This window comes from Notamacropus eugenii, chromosome 5 (assembly GCF_028372415.1).
Source record: "Notamacropus eugenii isolate mMacEug1 chromosome 5, mMacEug1.pri_v2, whole genome shotgun sequence".
Lineage (NCBI taxonomy): Eukaryota > Metazoa > Chordata > Mammalia > Diprotodontia > Macropodidae > Notamacropus > Notamacropus eugenii.
Window position 1 is genome coordinate 313,572,485 of NC_092876.1, and position 18,776 is coordinate 313,591,260.

General features: G+C 36.4%; 1 pseudogene; it reads left to right on the forward strand.

Annotated features, from left to right (window-relative positions):
• The first annotated feature begins 4,571 nt into the window (after nt 1–4,571).
• LOC140507900 (thioredoxin reductase 1, cytoplasmic pseudogene) lies at nt 4,572–6,182 on the forward strand (annotated as a pseudogene).
• Nucleotides 6,183–18,776: the final 12,594 nt, after the last annotated feature.

Consider the following 18,776-nt stretch of genomic DNA (forward strand, 5'->3'; position numbering starts at 1 on the left):
AACAAGGAAGACTTGTGGATCAGAGCTTCTCCACCTCTTGCCTGGATATGACAACTTCAAAGCCAAGATCCTGAGGATTCTACTAATCCTTGGCTGCCCTTACTGAAAAAGCACAGTAAAACTCCAGCTTAAAGAAGCACTTTAATATGCCAGATGAAAAGAAGCCTGTAATTTTTAGTTGAGCCAGTTAAGCTGGAGATAGTGGATACTGTAGACACATATAATAGCAAGCCTGGGGAATATCACATATCCACTTGCCCAGCAGAAATGCCATACCCTGTGAAGATACCAGCAGCTGAGTGATCTCCTAGATCTAGTCTGGCAGTCAAGCTACTCATCCAGCCAATATGTCATGCCCTTTGAGAAGTAAACCATATCAGTCCAGATAGACTCTTACTTTCAAGGAGCTTACAATCTAATGGGAGAGGAAATATGCAAATAATCGTGTACAAAGCAAACAATACACAGTACACATAGATAATAACTAATAGAGAGAAGGCACTAGATCTTAGAGGAGTTGCATATAGCTTTCTGTAGGAGGTTGATTTTATTTGGGACTTAAAAGAAGCATGGACGTTAGTAGTCAGAACACAGGAGGGAGTAGTTCAGGCTAGGTTGTTAAGGGTTTTAAATGCCAAATAGGGAATTTGTATTTGCTCCTCTAGGCAACAGGAAGCCACTGAAGTTCATGTAGTGGGGGAAGGAAGGCATGATCAGAGGTGCATTTTGGGAAAATCACCTTGCTGGCTGTCTGGAGAACTGATCAGAGAGGGGAGAAACTTGAGGCATGCAGAAGCAAAGCAGGCTATTGAAATAATGCAGGTGTGAGGTGATCAGGTCTGCACCAACTTGGTGGCAGTAACAGAGGAGAGAGAGAGAGAGCATATTCAAGAAATATTGCAAGGGTGAAATCAATAGATCTTAGCAACAGCTTGGATATGGGGTGGGAGATAGTGAGGAATCTGGGATGAGTCCTAGCTTGCGAATCTAAGGGAATGGTAGTTTCTTCTACAATAACATGGAGAGTGGGAGGAGAAGAGTTTCAGGGAAAGATAATTACTTCTTTGAACATTGAGTCATTTAGATACAAAAAATGAAAAGCTTTTCCATTACAAAAGTAATAGGATTATGAGAAGGAAGGGAGTTGAATAAAATGTTTTTGTTTTAAATAAGACCTGAAATCCAAGATACAAAGGAAACTAATATAACACTATAAGACCAAACAAAACTCATTGCCCAATAGTTACGTGGTGAAAAGATATGGACAGACAGCTTTCAAAATGATCTGCAAACTACTAATCACCACATGGGTCATTTTTTTTCAAAAGAGAAATAATAACAAAATTGTAAATAAAAATACCTCCAAGATTTCACCTCATACCTAGCCAACTGGCAAAAATGGCAAAGCATGGGAACAGCTAATGCTAGAACTGTTATGGAAAGACAGGTTTATCTGTATTATATCAATGGAGATGTAAATTGGTGGAAAGCAATTTAGAATTATATAAAGAAAGTCTTCTTAAAATATGTATACTCTTTGATTCAGAATATATCCTGAAATGATTTACTTCAAGGAGGTCAATGATAAAAACTATGTCAGTTGACATCTATTTTTCTACGTATCTATCATCTTATCAATATATTCGTCTATTATCATCTATAATATCACCATATCTATCTTTATGTCATCTGGTATCATATATAAACACACATGCATATATGTATACATGTGTATATATGTGTGTGTATACAGTGTGTGTGTTTGTAATCATGACACCTTTATCAGCATAACTTCTTGCTAAGATATTTTCTGTTTCAATGGTTAGATGCTATTCTATTAGATTTAATTTTACATGTGCATTTAAAAATTGTCCTTTTTATATGCTACTAAATTTTTGTTATGGGTATTTATATGTTATTAATGTTTTCTTTCTCTTTTCTTGAATCAATATAACTATTGATTAACTCACAATCTTTTCCCAAAAGAGAAGCTCTTTCAGGAATCATATAAGTGTAACCTGATATTTGAGGTCTTTGTCCCTTGGTTCAGTAGTGGCTGGAACATAGGAACTCTCTAATGTGTTACTGTGGGTATTCTTTAAAACATATCTTAATTTCATCTCTGATTATGCTTCATAATTCCTAAACTAGTTCTTAGGAAGAATGGGGATTTTCTGTGACTTTTTGCATTTATATCATTGTCAAAAGTCCCGTCAATATTTTTTAAAAATTGGTATCTTTTATTTTTGCATGTTTTCTATGTCCTAATGCATATCTCTTCCTTCTAGAAAGCCATCCTTCATTAAAAAAGAATACAAAAGAGGGGAAAACAATTCAGCAAAACTTGTCAACAGATCAAAAAATGATGACTCTATAATCAATGTTACAAAACCATAGGCTTCCCATCTCTTAAAAAAAAAAACAAAAAACAAGTGAGATGGCTTCTCCTACCTCTTCTTTAGGGACAAACTTTGTCAGATACAATATTCATTTTAGTCCTTTTGTTTTATTGTTTTTTCTATTTACATTACTTCATTCTGTGTCTTATTTTCCTAGTTTCGTTTAGTTTGCTCTGTAGCAATTCATAAATTTTCCCCTGCTTTCTGTATTCGTCATATTGATTATTTTTACAGTATTATTACATTCACGTGCCACAACTTGCTTATCCTTTCCCCATTCAATGAGGATATTCTTTGTTTCCAAGTCTATGATACTGTTCTTTGTCCTCATTTCAAAGAGGACCAATGACATTATGGGGTCATGTCATAATTCTAGAGCATGAATTGGATTTAAATGAGGCAGAGTTGTGCAAAGTTTTCATACTCACTCTCTCTTCAAAAGTCATTGAAGCTCAGTGATAAGACAAAAGTCAACATGATTGATTATGACTCAGGACACAGTGAATGACCTTGGCATCTTTGATGTCTGACCAAACTCTTAGTGCTTTATAGTGCCTGCTCCAGTGACCTTCATGGTTATTGGAAGAAACTGTTCTCACATGCCCATCAGAAGTTTTTGTATGCTTGGGATAGACATTCGCCTAACTTACCAACATGTTTGAGGCCTATTGGGTACTCTTAGTCTGGTTTAGCCTGTCTGCCAAGACAGTTTAAATGGGGTATGACCATTGCAAATGCCACAGTTTTTTGGAGGCATTGATGGGAGTTGAGTGAAGGTAGACACCAAAGATGGATGATCAACTCTGAAAAAGGCTCAGCAATCCTTCACACCAGAGGTACTAGTCCTTCCTGAACATCTCATACACCCTTATGCTACTAAAAAAAGTTTTGATATCTATAACAGTAACATATCTGTATCATATAGATAATTTATAGACTATTTCTATTGCACATATTTTCATCTATAACCTGTATTTTATCTATAATATACTGTCACTATATTGAGCAAAATATATTTTGTCTATTTATGTATATGTAGATATATATAGCAATATATACCTTATGTGTATAGTATAGATTGAAGATGAAGACATCAGTCTACATTAAATCATATGTATATGGATGAGCTGTGTGTCTATGTATTGTACTGTCGATATAGCTATCAATCTGCGTAGCACTTTGGAACTATGTCCCAGAAGTTATTACAAATTGCATAGCTTTTGTTTAAGCTATAGCATTCAGCCTACACCCCCCAAAAAATCAAGGAAAGCATAAAGATCTCTGTGAACTAAAATATTTATAGCTGTTCTGTTCATGGTATCACAGATTTGTAACTGGGGGAAGACATTCTTCTATTGAATCATGTCTAAACAAATTATGATGTATGAATGCAATGGAATAATGTGTCATGAAAATTACAAAATGAACAATTTTAGAAAAAAAATTGGGATGACTCCTACCCAATGACACAGAGGAAACTGAGCAGAACTATGAGAATTATTTATACAATGATAATAATATTTTTTTTAAAAACATTGAAAGAGTTTAGAATTCCAATCAATGACATGATAAATCACACTTCCAAAAAATGAAGATGAAACATGCTGTTGACCTCTTGATAGAGAAGAAATAAGCTTGAAATGCTGAAAGAGCCAGACATTTCAGAAATGGCCAATGTGGGAATTTGTTAAACTACAGAGGTATATGCTAAGGCATTTTAAGAATGCTTGTGTGTGTGTTATACACACATACACACATATGTATATATGTGTATGTATGTATATGTGTATACATATATGCATGCATATGTGTATACACATATGTCTACCTATGCATGCACAACATACACATATACATATGCATGTATATATACATGCACATTCATTTGGACAGTTCAAATCCAGCTAGAGACACTTACTAGTTGTATGACCCTGGTCAAATCACTTAACCCTGTTTGCCTCAGTTTCCTCATCTATAAAATGAACTGGTGAAGGAATGGCCAGCCACTCCAACATCTTTGCCAAGAAAAACCTCTCTGGAGTCACAGAGAGTTGGACACAGCTCACATGACTGAATAACAACAACATATTCAATTGGGGGATAGTAGGCAGGATAGAAAAAAATGTGGAGACCAGCCTAGGGAGAGAGGAAGCCCAGGACCTCAGATTAAGAGACCAATCCCACCCAAGCAAGATTGTCCATAAGGAAGACATACCTCAAAATCTTCCCAGAATGAATGGGTCACATGAGACCCCTGAGTCCTATGACTATGACCTAATTATCATCAGATGGGGTTCTGGAGGCCTGGCTTCTGCCAAGGAGGCAGCCAAAAATGGCAAGAAGATCATGGTACTGGATTTTGTCAATCCAACTCCTCTTGGAAATAGATGGCGTCTTGGAGGGACACATGTGAATGTGGGCTGTATACCTAAGAAACTCATGCACCAAGCAACTCTTTTGGGGCAAGCCTTGCGAGATTCCCGCAAATATGACTGGCAGGTCAAGGAGCAAGTCAAACATAATTGGGAAAGCATGATAGAAGCAGTCCAGAATTATATTTGCTCTCTGGCCTGGGTTTACTGGGTAGCCTTATGGGAGTACAAAGTCACCTACAAGAATCTTATGGAGAATTTGTGGGCCCACATAGGATTAAGGCAACCAAAAACAAAGGCTAAGAAAAGCTCTATACAGCACAGAAATTTCTCATCACTACTGGAGAAAGGCCATGCTACTCAGGAATTCCTGGGGACAAAGAATATTGCATCAGCAACGATCTTTTCCCTTTGTCTTACTGCCCTGGAAAGACACTGATGCTTGGGGCTTCCTATGTAGCCCTTGAATGTGCTGAGTTTCTGACTGGCATTGACTTGTATGTCACAGTGATGGTTCAGTCCATTCTCCTGAGAGAGTTCAACCAACAAAATTGGGGACTACTTGGAAGAGCATGGTGTCAAATTCATCAAGCAGTTTGTGCCTATTAAAATTGAACAGAATGAAGAAAGCATGCCCGGCAAACTGAGGGTGGTATCTCAATGAGCCAAAGGCCCGAAGACCATTGAAGGCAAGTACAATAGGGTGCTACTGGTGACAGGACAAGATTCATGAACAAGAAAAATTGGCTTGAACACTGAGGGGGTGGAGATCAATGAAAAGACAGGGAAAATACTGGTCAGTGATGAAGAGCAGATCAATGTACCATACATCTATGCCACTGGGGATATCTTGTAAGGCAAATTGGAGCTGACTCAGTTGGCAATCCAGGCGGGCAGACTGTTGTCTCGGTGACTCTATAGCAGTTCCAACATGACTTAAGACAACATCCCCACCACTGTATTTATTCCCATAGAATATGGGACTTGTGGCCTCTCTGAAGAGAAAGCCATTGAGAGTTCTGGAGAAGAAAACATCAAGGTCTACCATAGCTACTTTTGGCTGCTGGAATGGACCTTTCCATCAAGACATAATAATAAATGCTGCACCAAAATCGTCTGCCATGTCAAAGACAAGGAAGGTGTTGTAGGTTTCCACGTCCTGGGTCCAAATGCAAGTGAAGTCACTCAGGGTTTTGCTGTGGCTCTTAAGTGTGGACTGACCAAAAAGCAGCTGGACAACATGATCGGAATCTACCCAGTGTGTGCAGAGATGTTCACAACCCTATCTGTTACTAAATGGTCAGAAGGAAACATCTTACAGGCAGGTTTGCTGAAGTTAAAAACCCCAGTGACATTGCTGCTGCCTTCTGCAACTCCATATTTCATCACATTATTTTATTTTCTTGGGTAGAGAAAAACCTTAAGAAGAATCCATCACCATGTGTCTCTACACCTCTCCTGATGCCAGAAGGGAGACTTTTCTGTACATCGAGGTGCCCGGAGAAGGCAGTTAGCTAGACGCTGGGATGGACTCAGTGTAGCTGAAACTGAGGTCTCTTGGTGCATCCAACAGATGCGTTAATGTAGTCATTACCTAAAAGCTCATATCTTGTGGTGGGTGGTGACCCAAGAGCCACTGTTATCAGTTTTCTCAAGACTTTTGTTTGGTTTTGTTTTCAGTTGAAGACTGTCCTCCAGTGGCACCTGCCTATGATAATGCTTTTGAAGCTTAGACTGGTGATCTCCAGTGAGACCCTTCTCCTTTTGCTATATGAGCATACATGCATCTGCAAACTTCCAACAACATAGGCAGTGCCCCTCCAAGAAAAGACCAATTAGCTAGCTCCTTATTCTCTCTAAGAATTGAAATGACCTTTAGCCCGTGCTTTTTTATAAATTTCCCAATCCAGTTGAGGGGACGTGTGTCATCTCTGGTCCTCTGTCCTTCCTTCCCCAAGCAGATTTCACCACTTTTTAAGATGGTGGTACTGTTTATTACCCATGTCCTTGTTAAGGAGTTGAGCTGTGACCTCCTGGGCTTTAGATCTGAACCACAGCTCCTTCACAAAGTCCCAGGATAGCGCAGTCTGGCTTTAATTCAGTGAAAGAGGGTGCTTTCTTCTGGGAATAAGTACAGCATCCACATATGCAGTCTATAGCTGACATCAGGGGAAAAATACTCAGAATACCTTGTCTTGACCTATTCTTTGATCTTTTTGGCAATATGAGAATGATAGCCTAAAACCATCATAACTCTGTTTTCTTGTCAAGTATCTCTTTGTGGGTCCCCTCTGGATAGGGCTCACTCACAGGGAGATGAGGCAGCCCATCTATACTTGTGATCTCTATTCTTTTGGGGTTGCTGAGGGGAGCAGATCCATTTCTCTTTTGGTTTCCTTTTTCTCACTTCCTTTTTCAAAGGTATTATTCAATAATAAATCATTCAGTTATTTTTTAAACCCATAGAGAGATCTGAAGGATTCTTGTATTTCATAAACATCAAATGGTTTTGGCTCCTCTGCTTTGGGATGAGCAATGGGGAGAGAGGATGTTACAGGGTAGAATCTTGTACAGAATTGTTTTCTCTTAGATCCCCAGTTTAGAATAACTGTTTATGGGAGACAGGATTGTATTTAGGGTTCCCATCTCATTGAAGGAGTTTAATGGACAGTGGACATTGAGCCGTAAAATGGGTCTCTGTGTCCCAACATCTACATATAACGCCATGCCCACTTGTCCACCTGTAACTTGTAATTATTCTTAGGTGGTGCATTGAGCAATTGTTTCAAAGTCCCCATCCAGAGAGCCTCAGTAAATACCCTCCTTTTCTTGGCCTTCACAAAACAGGGTCTCCATTTGTCTACCTGCCTGTACTCAGCCTAGTGTTTCACACCCTGCTGGCTTACGCATGGGCCCCTGAGTAGAAAAATGTCAAGGTTCCTAGGATGGAGTTAGGAGACAGTGGTGCTTCTGTTTATAATAAGATTTCTCTAAATCTTCCTGTCTCTGGAATTTGAGAAGGGAAATGGGTAATATGGAGGTCATTGTGTTTTGAACTTAATCATGTTCCCATTCTCTCTCTTTGGTTGAAAAACAACAACAAAGACATTTCGTGTGTCTAGAAGACCCCGGTAAGAGAAGTAATCTCATCTGAAGAGTCAGCCTCATTTGTTTTTTCCCCAGTTGGATCCCTTATCAAACTAATTATTTTGCTGTTTATGATCATTTTGGAAGGAAAAATTTATAATATGAAAAATTAAATAACATTTATTTTCAAAAAAAAGAAAAAATGTGCATTGCAAAAGTTCAAGGTTTCATACAGGTCCTTCTACTAATCTATATGTGTATATATTCACATACATGTATATTTGCACATATAAATTTATAGATAGATTAGATGCTATTATGTGTATTATTTATATATATATATATATAAACTTATTCATTATTACATAAAACCTTATTCATAGGTATACACACACATACATACATATATTATATATATATATATACATATATATATATATATAAATAATATATGTATATACACACACTTGCATGTAATGGGTTTTGGTGCATGCTCAAACAACCTAAAATGTTTATATTCTCCATGAGAGAATACTGTGATTTCTGTCTGGGAGAAAATAAACATAGATACATGAACAGACATAGTGGGATAGCCTACTACATGTTTGAGAGCTTTTTCCATTGGCTGCATAAGCGTAAATGTTTGTTTTTAAAATTAGCTCACTGAATACAGTTCTCCCTTTCTTTTCCTTGAATTCTACCTACAAGTTTATGATTCCATTCAGGGTCCATGACTCCATGCAACAAGAATGGAAAACCTAAGGGTCACCCTGCCTCTTTGGCTATGTAATCACAGAGAAACAAGCTTGGGATTCAGTTTGTTTCATTTTTCTTTTTAAATTCTTGGTACAGAAAGGAGATCATTTAACCTGGGAGCCTCAATTATGTATATCTCAGATCCCATGAATCTCTATGTCATAGTCAAACCAGTATGAAAACTCTGAGGAACAAGGGCCCAGGACAGTGGTTCCATGGGACTTCAGACTCAAACTTTATGAGCCTAATTCTATGTGACCACAGTTACTGGCACGTAGTAGAGTCTTAATGTTTATTGATTCATTGATTCAGTAATAGGAACTGAATTAAACTGTGATTATAATATTATCTTACCAGAAACAGCATTGGTATGGAGAATTCAAAGCCAAGGCTTTTTTAGGAAATATATTTATATTTGTCATTCCTATATATTTAAAGTAAATCATTCCTTAATAAAGGCTAATATGGTATTCAGTGTTAAAATGATTTAAATATGCTAGTCACTGGGCCCCTAAAATCATGAGAAAATAGTTCATGAATATTAATCCAGTTAAAGAAAATAGTTTCTCCCAATCCTCTCAGTGTTCTGGGGATCCCAGGGTAGGGGGAATATGTAATAGATTTTGGCCCTCAGAAACTGAAGGTAAGGGCAATCCATGTTACATTACATAAACAATTTTCATGTATTTGGAGGTTAAGTAGTAATGTAGGAATTAAGTATAGTCCATGGAAAATAATTCTCCATCAGTGATATTTGGCTTCCTAAAGGCATTTTCTGGCATCACCATAGCACTCTCTACAATGAACATATGGCTGGACTGCTTCTATTTTGGCTGGTGTAATTTGCATTTGCATTTTTTTTTCTTTTGAACATCCTGTGAGTGTCTGGAATGAAATCCTGTTAGACATGTTCCAACTTTTGATGAGAAATGTGCTGCTTCTAAAGAGACCTACGTTTCTGGACACATGATATTTTATGGTTTTATAGCTTGTTAAGGGCTTCTAAGAGTCAGTTACCCAGTCAATAAACATTTATTAAGCTCTTAATATGTGTCAGTGTATACTGTAGTGAATACTAAGGATACAAAGAAAGCCCTTCAAGAAGTTTATATTCTAATGAGGGAGACAATTTGTAAATAATTAAGTATCTATAAGAGGATGGGACATGAAGGAAGATCTAGCAAAGGAAATTAAGAAGAAACTGTTAGAAAACTAGAAGCTGGATAAAAGAGAGTCAAGAAAACCTAGAGAGCAAAGGATGCTAAACAGTGGTGTCAAAGTATGTAGAAATTTCAAGTACAATCAAGACTGAAAAAATGCTAAATTGTGCAATTAAGAAGCTAATGCAAAATCTAGAGAGGGCCATTTTAATTAAATAATGAGGTCAGAAGTCAAATTGCACAGTTTAGAAGCAAGTGAGAGGAAAAGATATAGTACAGAAAGCTGTCTTATGAAGTTTAATTGAGAAAGGAAGGAAAAGTTCAGACCATAGTTAATGCAGATGATTATATTGATTCAATAATTAATTGATTCAATTAATTAATTTTTAGTTTCAACAATTATTTGTATAAAATTTTGGGTTCTAAATTCCCTACCATCTCCCATCCCTCCTCATTAAGACAGCATACAATCTGATATAAGCTATACATGTACAATCATATTAAAAATATTTCCACATTAGTTATGGTGTAAAGAAGAATCAGAACTGAAGGAAAGTACCATGAGAAAGAAAAAAAGAGAAAATAGTATGCTGCGATCTGCATTCAAATTTCATAGTTCCTTCTCTGGATGTGGATGGCATTTTTCATTGTGACTCTTTTGGAATTGTCTTAGATCACTGCATCCCTGACATGAGCTAAATCTATCAAAGCTGGTTGGCACACAATGTTGTTATTTCTGCATACAGTGTTCTCATGGGTTTACGCACTTCACTCAGCATCAGTTCATGCAAGTCTTTTCAGGTTTTTCTGAAATCCACCCACTCATTATTTCTTATGGAACAATAGTATTAAATTATATTCATATACCATAATTTGTCCAGTCATTCCCCAGTTAATGGGCATCCCCCAGATTTGCAATTCTTGACCACCATAAAAAGAGCTGCTATAAATATTTTTTTACATGTTGGTCATTTTCCCTTTTTAAGATCTCTTTGGAATACAAAACCTTAAAATGGTATTGTGGGATCAAAGGGAATTAACAGTGATTTAGAGTATTTTTTCATATGACAATAGATAGCTTAAATATTTTCATCTACAAACTGCCTTTTTATATCCTTTGACCATTTATTAATTGGGAAATAACTTGTATTCTTATAATTTTTACTCAGTTCTCTATATATTTTTGCAACAAGGCCTTTATCAGAGAAACTGACTATAAAAATTGCTTCCCAGGTTCTGCTTCCCTTCAAATTCTGTTTGCATTGGGGCAGAGCCAAGATGGTGGAGTGAGAGCAATGACTCACCTAAGCTCTTGGACAAACTCCTTTGGATACCTCTGAAAGGAGAATCTGACCAAATTTTGGAGGTGCAGAATTCAGTGGGAGACAGACTGTGGCAAATTTGGAGGCCAGGAAAGACCGGAAGGTCCACGGGAAGGATCTGTTCCACGGGGGTGAGCTGACAGCACACAGTACAGCACATTCAGTGCAGTGGAGCTGAAGAAGGGGTGGAAACTCACACTAGCCTTTAGTCATGCCTCAGCACTCCAGGGGAAACAGGAAGACAATAGGGCAGCTGGGATCACCATCTCCTGAGCTTGCCTTTGCCTCAGTGCAGTTGAGGAGCTCTCCTGTGACCAGACCACCCCTCTCCCACACTTAACAAGTTAACCCCAGGGCTGATAGGGGAAACACAAAACAAAAACCTGCTCTTAGCTTTTTCACATAAGTCAACTCAACACCAAGTTCTGCAGCTTCTAACTGAAAGAACCAGAAGCCACAACACACAATCACCATCATGAACAAGAAAAAGCAAAACAAGGGTGAAAAAAACCATAGAATCTTTCTATGGGGAGAAGGATCAAAACACAAATACCAAAGAGGTCAGTACTGAGACTATACTTCCATCTGAAACTTCAGAAGGGACTATGAACTGCTCGCATGCACAAACAACTCTCCTGGAACAACTGAAAAAGGAAATAGAAGAAAAACTGGCCAATGATTTTAAAAGTATAAAAAAAGAATTCACTGAGGAGAAGATCTCTTTGAAAAGGAAAATTGAACAAATGGAAAGGGAAGTACAAAAATTAACTGGAGAAAATAGCTCCTTAGAAGGAAGAATTGGACTGATGGAAAAGGAAGCACAAAACCTAACTGGGAAAATTGGACAAATGGAAAAGGAAGTACAAAAATTAACTGGACAATTTTATTTGCAATGACTTCAAGCAAAACCATTTTTAATTTAACATAAAATAATCCATTTTGCACTTCATAATATTCTCTATGTCTTCTTTGTTCATAAATTTTTTCCTTTTCCATAGATCTCACAGGTAACCTATTCCTTGATCCCCTAATTTGCTTACAGAAACACCATTTACATCTAAATCATGTACACATTTTGACCTTGTTTTGATATATGGCATAAAATGTTGGTCTATATCTAGTTTTAACTGAATTATTTTCCAGTTTTACCAGCAGTTATTGTCAAATAGTGAACTCTTATCTCAAATATTTGAGTGTTCAAGTTTATCAAACAGTAGATTTGACTTTTTTCTATATCTTGACTCCTACATCTTATGCATTCCACTGATCCTGTTCCATTGATCCAGCACTCTATTTCTCGGCCAGTACCAAGTAGTTTTAATGATTACTGATTTTAGAACTGGTACTAGGAGGCCACCTTCCCTTGCAATTCTTTTCATTAATTCCCTTGATATTCTGGATCTTTTATTCTTCCAGATGAATTTTATTTTATCAAGTTCTAAAAAATATTTTTGATAGTTTAATTGATATGGAACTAAATAATTAAATTAATTTAGCTAGAATTGTCATTTTTATTAGCTGGATCTACTCATGAGTAACTGATATTTTTCCAATTATTTAGATTTGACTTTATTTGTGTGAAAAGTGTTTTGTAATTGTGTTCATATAGTTGCTGGGATTGTCTTGGCAGGTAGCCTCAAAAACATTTTATAATGCTTACAATTAATTTAAATGGAATTTCTCTTTCAATCTCTTGCTGTTGGGCTTCCTTATTAATAAGCAGAAATACTGATGATTTATGTGGTTTTATCTTCATGTGCTACCACTTTGTTAGAGTTGTTAATTATTTCAACTAGGTTTTTTTTTTTGTTCATTCTCTAAGTATACCATCACATCATGTGCAAAGAGTGATAGCTTTGTTTCTACCTTGCCTATTCTAATTCCTTTAATTTCTTTTCTCTTTCTTATTGCTAAACCTCACATTTCTAGTAGAATATTGAATAACAGTGGTGATCATGGACATCCTTGTTTCACCCCTGATCTTATTGGGAATGCTCCTAGCTTATCCCCATTACATATAATGCTTGCTGAGGGTTTTAGATAGATGCTATTTATCATTTGTAGCACCAAGGTGATATTCACAGCACCCATGGAGGCCATGAATAAATATCCTGGCATAATTCTGAATTGCAAAATACAACAGACTTTCTACATGGAAGACAGAACCATAACACTCATTCAAACACCAGAAAGCTTAATCCGTCATAGTAACAAAACTCTATACACAATAACAAAGTAGAGAACAACACCATCTCCAAGCCTTCACCCTACTAGGCTTCCCCAAAACCAACTCCATTAAACAAATCATAAGCAGGCTTTCTTAAACAAAAAAACAAACAAGCTCTTCACTCACATTAGGAGCTGCCTGCTTGACTGCATCCTTCCTAGCTCTGACTAGACTCTGTTCAATTTCCTCTCAGTTCTGCTCCACCCAATCAGCCAGCTCCTCTAGCCACATGTTACTTAGGCTTCCATGTGATTTAAGCAGATCACATGAGCCTATTAATGAATGGAAAAGATCTTCCCTTTTAAATTAACATTACATCATTTTAAGGAAAACTTTATTCCTATGCTCTCTAGCATTGTTTTTTAAAATAGGAATGGTTGTATTTTATGAAAGACATTTTTTCTTCCTTTTTAATGCTTCTCTTGAGTCTAGCATTTGATGATTGTTTTTGCATCTATTGAAATATTGCATCTATTAAAAATGATTTCTGTGAATTGATACAATTATCCTGATAGTTTTCCTAATAGTTTCCCTGCATTCCTGTTATAAATTCTACCTGGTCATAATATATTGTCCTCATGATAAACTACTTTAATTTCTAGTAATATGTTATTTAAAAATTTTGCATCTATATATATTTGGTCTATAATTTGTCTATAATTTTCTTTCTCTGTTTTGGTTCTTCCCAGTTCAGGTGTCAAAACAATATTTGTATCATAAAAAAGAGTTTGTTAGGATTCGTTCTCTACCTATTTTTCCCAAATAGTGTATATAGTATTGGGATTAATTGTTCTTTAAATGTTTAATAGAATTTACTTGTAAATCCATCTCACCCTGGAGGATTTTTCTTAGGGAGTACATTGATGGCTTGTTCAATTTCTTTTTTCTGAAATGGGGTTATTTAAGTATTTTATTTCCCCTTCTGTTAATCTGGGGAATTTATATTTTTGTAAGTATTTATCCATTTCACTAATATTGGCAGATTTGTTTGCATACATTTGAGCAAGATAGCTCTTAATTATTGTTTTATTTTTCTCTTCATTGGTGGTGAATACATCCTTTTCACTTTTGATACTGGTAATTGGGTTTGCTTCTTTCTTTTCTTTTTAAAATCAAATTAACCAAAGGTTTATCTATTTTATTGTTTTTTAAATAAAACCAGCTCCTAGTTTTATTTATTAGTTTAATAGTTTTCTTCATTTCAATTTTATTAATCCCTCCCTTGATTTTCAGAATTTCTAACTTGCTATTTAATTGGGGATTTTTAATTTGGTCTTTTACTAGCTTTTTTAGTTGCATGCCCAAATTCATTGGTCTTTTCTTTCTCTATTTATTCGTATTGGCTTTTAGAGATATAAAATTTCCCTAGGAAATGATTTTTCTGTACCCCGTAAGTTTTGGTATGTCGTCTCATTATTGTCATTCTCTTGAATGAAATTATTGATTATTTCTATGATTTGCTGTTTGATTCATTCATTTTTTAGAATTAGATTACCTAGTTTCCAATTACATTTTAGTCTGTCTTTCCATGGTCCACTATTACAGGTGATTTTTATTGCATCATGATATGAAAAAAGATGAGTTTAATATTTCTGCCTTTCTGCATTGGATTGTGAGGTTTTTATGTCTTAGTACATGGTCATGTGTGTGTGTGTGTGTGTGTGTGTTTGTGTGTGTGTATGTACCATGCACCACTGAGAAAAAAGGTATATTCCTTTCTATCCCTATTCAATTTTCTCCAGAGGTCTACCATATCTTACATTTCTAAAATTCTATTCACCTCTAATTTCTTTCTTGTTTATTTGTAGTTAGATCTATCTACTTCTGAAAGGGGGAGCTTGAGGTCCCCCACTTGCATACTTTTACTGTCTCTTTTTTCCTGTAACTCACTAAAACTTTTAAGAATTTGGATGGTATACCACTTGGTACACACATGCTTAGTATTGATATTCATTGCCTATGGTATGTTTTAGTAGGATGTACTTTCCTTCCTCATCTCTTTTAATTAGCTCTATTTTTGCTTTTGCTTTGACTGAGATCAGGATTCCTACCTTATCTTTTTTACTTCAGCTGATGCATAATATATTCTATTCCAGCCTTTTACCTTAATTTGTGTTTCTCTCTACTTAAAATATGATTTTTGTAAACAACATGTTGTAGGATTATGCTTTTTAATCCACTCTGGTATCCACTTCCATTTTATGGGAGAGTTCATCTTTTTCACATTCACAATAATGATTACTGTGTCTATCTCTTCATACTCTTCTCACCACCTCTCCTCTGTTGATACTTTTATCTCTCCTTTCTCCCTTTCCCTCTTCACTACTGTTTTGATTCTGACCACCACCTCCCTCAATCTGCCCTTCCTTCTGTCCATCCCATCCCTTTTATTTTCCCTTTCTCTTCCTACTTCCTACAAGGTAAATTTCTATAACCAACTGAGTATGTATGTTATTCCCTCTTTGAGATAAATCTGATGAGAATAAGGTCCAAACAATGTTTGCCTCTCTCCCTTCTTTCCCTCTGCTGTAATAGGTCTCTGTGCCTCTTCATGTGATGTAAATTGACCTTTTATGACTCCTCATTTCCTCTTTTCCCAATACAATCCTTACCACTTAATTGATTTTTTTTATCATCACATCAAAGTCAAATTATACCCATGTCCTCTATGTATACCCCTTCCAAATGCTGTAATAAAGATATAATTCTCAAGAGTTACAATTATCATCTTCCCATGTAGGGATGTATGCAGTTTAATCTTACTGAATAGCATTTTTTCCCTCCTTTTTATGCTTCTCTTGAATCTAGCATTTGAATATTGAATTTTCTATTCAGCTCTAGTTTTATCATCAGGAAAGTTTATCCTCTATTTCATTAAATGTTCATCTCTTCTCCTTGAAGATTATGCTCAGTTTTGCTGGGTTGTTGATTCTTGGTTGTAATCCAACTTCCTTTGCCTTCCAGAATATCACATTGCAAGCCCTCTTATCCTTTAATGTAGAAGTTGCTAGGTCCTGCATAATCCTGAGTGTGGTTCCACAATATTTAATTTTGTTTTTTTCTGGTTGCTTGCAGTATTTTCTGCTTGACCTGATAATTTTGGAATTTGGTTACAATATTCTCTGAAATTTTCATTTTGGGATCTGTTTCAGATGGTGATTGATAGATTCTTTCAATGACATCCTCTGATTCTAGGACATCAGGACAATTTTCCTTGATAATTTCTTGAAATATGCTGCCCAGGCTCTTTTTTTTTAGTCATTGCTTTCAGGTAGACCAATAATTCATAAAATGTCTCTCCTGAATCTATTTTCCAGGTCAGTTGTTTTGCCAATGAAGTATTTTACTTTTTGTTCTTTTTTTCATTCTTTTGTTTCTGTTTGACTGATTCTTAACGTTTCACAGAGTCATTAGCTTCCACTTGCTCAATTTTAATTTTTAAGGAATTGTTCTCTTCAGTTAGCTTGAGTGCCTCTTTTTCCATTTGGCCAATTCTACCTTTTAAAGAGTATATTACCCCCACCATTTGGCCAGTTCTGTTTTTTAAGAAATCACTTTCTTCAGTCCATTTTTGTCCTTTTATAAAACTGTTGACTCTCTCTTACATGCCTCTCATTTCTTTTTTCCTAATTTTTCTCCTGCCTCTCTTATTTGACTCTTAAAATCCTTCTTGAGTTCTTTGAAGAAGCCTTTCTTGGGCTTGATACTCATTCATATTTCCTTTTTTGTTTTCAGTTGTATGTATATTGACAATGTTATCCTCTTATGAGTTTGTATTTTTATCTTCCTTGTCACCATACTAATTCTCAATGGTCAATGTTCATTTTTGCTTCTTGCTCATTTTTTTTGCCTATTTCTTAACTTTTAAATTTGAACTCTCCTGCTGGAGCACAGGGAGTATTGCTCCAACCTTCTTGTGCTGGGGACTAAGGGACCAATCACTGGTTTTGTGTGCTGAGGCCTCAGGTGCTGGCAGCTGGAGGCTGAGGGGACCTAGCAGCTTTCCTGGCACTGGCGCTCATCTGGAATTCTACTGGTGATGTCTGGTGTGTGCTGAGGTCAGGTGGGATCTTCTGCATTTCCCCAGAGATACACTGAAGCATGTGGAGGTTTAGTTGCTAGAAAATGACTGCCCTTTTGGGTCTCCACTAGTTCATGAAGTAGTCCTCTGAGCTGGAGTCTGACAGTTCCCCTGGCTAATCTAAAGCTTGTGTGTGTGTGGGGGGGAGGTGTCACATGTTGTTATTTGCTGCTCCACCACCTTGGGTCTCAGAATCAACTGCTGCTTTGCTGAGGTCAGGCTTTTTGCTGGCTTACTGAGACATCTTCTCTCTTGGACTGTGCTCTCCTTTTACATGAGTGAGATGGACCTTTCTTTCCTATCCTCCAAGTAAACTAGGCCATATGTTTGCTCTATCCTGTCTTACTACTGGTTGTGATGTTCCAGTGTTTTTCCGGGGGCGCAATTTTTCTTTTTTCCCCCAGAGGTCAATAAGGGAGAGTGACAGTAATTTAATGCATACTCTGCCATCTTGCTTCCTAGAAGTCCAAGTTTTTTGGGTTTCTTTTAAGAATCAGGGGGACATAAGTGTTTTTGTAGGCAGCAGAAGTGGACTCTAATTATAAGTCCAGTGACGAAAAAGGGGATGACAGTGACAGGTGAATGAGCTTAATAAGTCCTTGGTTGTGAAGATAAAAGCTAGGAAGCCATTAGTTTGGTTTGGTACTGAACATACAATCCCCATACCAACTCCTGCCTCAGCAGTACTCTAGAGAAGACTGTGGAAAGATAAGAAAGAAGACAGAGATCTAACCAATAGGGGCTTAGTTCCTTGCAGGGTTAGAGAGGGAAGAAAATTTGAGGAGTCTATCTTATGGTTTTTACTCTGAGCCCTATCAAATTTAAAAATTAAAAAAAAATAACCAATCCTGGTCCAAGAGAAATGAGGAATCAAAAAAAAATCCCTGTTCTCAGCAGAGAACTGATGATTAATTTGTTGAGTTTTGCTAAGTTAATGGGAAAGGTACATAGGGAAGTCTCAATTTAAAATGTATAAATGAAAGTTATCAGGTTAAAACAATAATGACTGTGTAATAAATGTCATAGTGCACAGAATATTAGATATGAAATAAGAAATACCTGAGTACAGTATTTCACATATTTGCTAAATATGAGATTCTGAGAAAGTAATTTAACCTTTTTCAGCCTTAGTTTCTTTATATTTAAACAAAACGAAAAGGTGGGGGGAATGAGAGCACTTACCTAACATGTTTCTTGTCAAGAAAAACTTTAAAATGATACATAAATATTAGATTTTATTATTATTCACTTTTAGACCACTGAGGGTGGAGGACTCTGCACATAATCATTCAGGTAGATGTAACAAAGTTAGTTTTTCCATACTAAAATTTGAATTTAGCATAGATGGGGAACATTGGTCACAAAAGAAAAA